Source organism: Oncorhynchus nerka, linkage group LG6 (assembly GCF_034236695.1).
Source record: "Oncorhynchus nerka isolate Pitt River linkage group LG6, Oner_Uvic_2.0, whole genome shotgun sequence".
Lineage (NCBI taxonomy): Eukaryota > Metazoa > Chordata > Actinopteri > Salmoniformes > Salmonidae > Oncorhynchus > Oncorhynchus nerka.
The window spans coordinates 51,254,820-51,258,047 of record NC_088401.1 but is presented as its reverse complement, the minus strand read 5'-3'; the positions used below and the strand labels follow the sequence as shown (position 1 = coordinate 51,258,047).

Below are 3,228 nucleotides of genomic sequence, written 5' to 3'. Positions count from 1 at the left end.
CCGTCTACGCATACAGTTTAACGCATACGTTCGATAAATCCAACGTATGCACCACACCGAACGCACTGCAACGCAATGCTACAAGGCAAACGCAGCGTTTAATTGGAAATGAATGTAATTTTGGTGTACCAAAATGCCTACCCTTTCGGTGTGTTCGAAGCGTGAGAGTTTCTGGCGTGCAGCGGCCTCGCTATGTCCCTGTCCATGATGTTCAAATCTCATACAATCCATTTTTAAGCCAGTGGGGTTTACTCAATGATTCTGGACTCTTAGGACTTTTTTTTCCCACATTCTCTGCTTTTGTGTATGAGATTGTACTCGCTGAAGGACCTGCACTATAAATAGCATAAATCTAATATTTGCATCGTAGCTCATATTAAATGTCCGATCGCAGATGCGTTCCATTTTGTAAATGCATTAATTCTGCCTGATCCTAACTCATATCAACATAGTCCGGTTGATTAACAATTATGGATGTTTTTGTGGTTTTATATGCTGTTCTTTTCTTTGGTCATTTCCAATAGTTTCCCGATCAATTCAGCCAAGGCTATAGGCATTTTTGAACGATAATATGTGTAATATCTGAAGGGTACTCACTGTGTCGCTATTCACCAGCCATGGTTTTTATAGATCCAGTTCTCCACCCACTTGTGTTGTTACAAGGCTCGGGTGCCATTCAGCCGCGGAAGAGGTTGGAAACGGTCAGATTGCGTGCACATTTTGAGAATGTCATTTTGATCAAACTGTATGTTTTTTTTTGTGGAATACTATTTGTTAAAAGTGTACTATCTTAATTATATGGTGTGTTCACGTTTTAATCCCGTGATGGGATACAAAGGATTTTCGGTGGCACTGGTCGGCTGCGTTGCTTTCTTTCTTATGACGTTGCAGTCCGCCTATGGAGACGTGAGCTATTCTTTTCCGGAGGAGATGAAACGCGGGTCTGTGATTGGAAATCTAGCCAAAGATCTCGGGCTGGAGGCGAGCAGACTGTCCGCTCGCAAGGCCCGTATTGATACCGAAGGGAACCGTAAACGTTATTGTGACATTAATCTGACCACCGGAGATCTTATTGTTGCGGAAAGGATTGACAGAGAGGGGCTTTGTGGCAAGAAGGCTTCGTGCGTTTTAAATCAGGAACTTGTGTTAGAAAATCCTTTGGAGCTGCAACGTATTAGTCTTCATGTTCAAGATATTAATGATAATTCCCCACAATTTAACGAGCACATGATAGATATGGAAATAAGCGAATCGGCATCTAAAGGCGCTCGTTTCTTATTAGGGGAGGCCCATGACGCAGACATAGGACACAACTCAGTCCAAACATACACGCTAGAAAGGAATGAGAATTTCGTGTTGATTGTTGACAGTAACAATGTTGAGCTTGTTCTAGAGAAAGAGCTCGATCGAGAACAAAAGAAGGATCTCAAATTATTACTCACGGCGATGGATGGCGGCACTCCGCAGAGATCAGGTACTGTGGTCATACACGTCACTGTACTGGATGCTAACGATAACGCCCCAGTGTTTAGCCAGGCCGTCTATAAAGCCAGTCTCCAGGAAAACGCTCCTTTAGATACTGTAGTGGTAACAGTGAGTGCTACAGATGCAGACGAGGGCGTGAATTGAGAGATGGCTTATGATTTCGATCACATTTCAGATGAGGATAAGACAGTATTTTCCATGGACCGTAAGACAGGAATAATTCAAATTATCGGCGCTGTTGACTTTGAAGACGTTCCTTCGTTTGAACTGCGCATTAAAGCGAAGGATGGTTTAGGCTTAGCCTCATATGCCAAAGTGATAATAGAAATCACTGACATAAATGACAACGCCCCTGTAATATATCTCAAATCTCTGACCAACCCCATACCTGAGAACGCGTCACCTGGCACAGAGGTGGGCATCATTAACGTGCAGGATAGAGACTCTGAGAATAACCGACAGGTCCGTTGCTCCTTTCAGCAAAACGTTCCTTTTAAACTGGTACCATCCATCAAAAACTACTATTCTCTGGTGACCACGGGCGAACTGGACCGTGAACTAGTGTCTGATTACAACATTACAATCATTGCCACCGACGAGGGCTCTCCGCCCCTGTCCTCCTCTAAAACCGTTCAGTTATCTGTAGCTGACGTGAACGACAACCCACCTGTGTTTGAGGAACAGTCCTATAGTGCCCACGTGACTGAAAATAACCAACCTGGTTCCTCCGTGTGTTCCGTTACTGCACGAGACCCAGACTGGAGACAGAATGGCACAGTTATTTATTCCCTTTTACCCGGCGAGATGAACGGTGTCCCGGTGTCCTCATTGTTATCTGTTAACGGAGACACTGGGATGATCCACGCTGTGAGGTCGTTTGATTATGAACAGTTCAGGAGCTTTAAAGTCCACGTTGTGGCCAGAGACAATGGTTCTCCTCCGCTCAGCAGCAACGTCACCGTCAGTGTGTTCATAACAGATGTGAATGACAACTCTCCCCAGATACTATACCCCGCCCCTGAGGGGAACTCTTTCATGACAGAGCTGGTCCTCAAAGCTGCTCACGGGGGCTCTCTGATTTCCAAGGTGATAGCGGTGGACGCGGACTCCGGCCAGAACGCCTGGCTGTCCTATCATATAGTAAAATCCACGGATCCAGGACTTTTCACTATTGGTCTCTACAGCGGAGAGATCAGGACACAGCGGGACATTTCTGAATCTGACAGCATGAAACAGAACCTTATTGTGTCAGTAAAAGATAACGGAAAGCCCTCTCTCTCTGCGACCTGTGCAATGTATTTAATGATTTCTGACAACTTGGCTGAAGTGCCAGAACTGAAAGATATATCTTATGATGATAGCAATTCCAAACTCACCTCTTATCTGATCATCGCGCTGGTGTCCGTCTCCACCTTTTTCCTTACCTTCATTATTGTCATCATGGTCGTGAGTTTTTGCCGCAGGAGAAAGCCCAGACTGTTGTTTGACGGAGCGGTCACCATCCCAAGTGCGTATCTCCCTCCAAACTACTCAGATGTGGATGGCGCGGGAACTCTCCGCAGCACCTACAATTATGACGCCTACCTGACGACGGGTTCACGCACAAGTGACTTCAAGTTTGTCACATCTTACTTTGACAACACCCTGCCCGCGGATCAGACTTTGAGAAAAACTCCAACAGACTTTGCTGAAGAACTTCATGATTCTGATGGGTCCTCACAGGTAGGCTTGAACTGTAAATAA

General features: G+C 45.4%; 1 pseudogene; it reads left to right on the top strand.

The window, feature by feature from the left end:
- Positions 1–703: 703 nt before the first annotated feature.
- Positions 704–3,228, top strand: LOC115130041 (protocadherin beta-16-like; annotated as a pseudogene).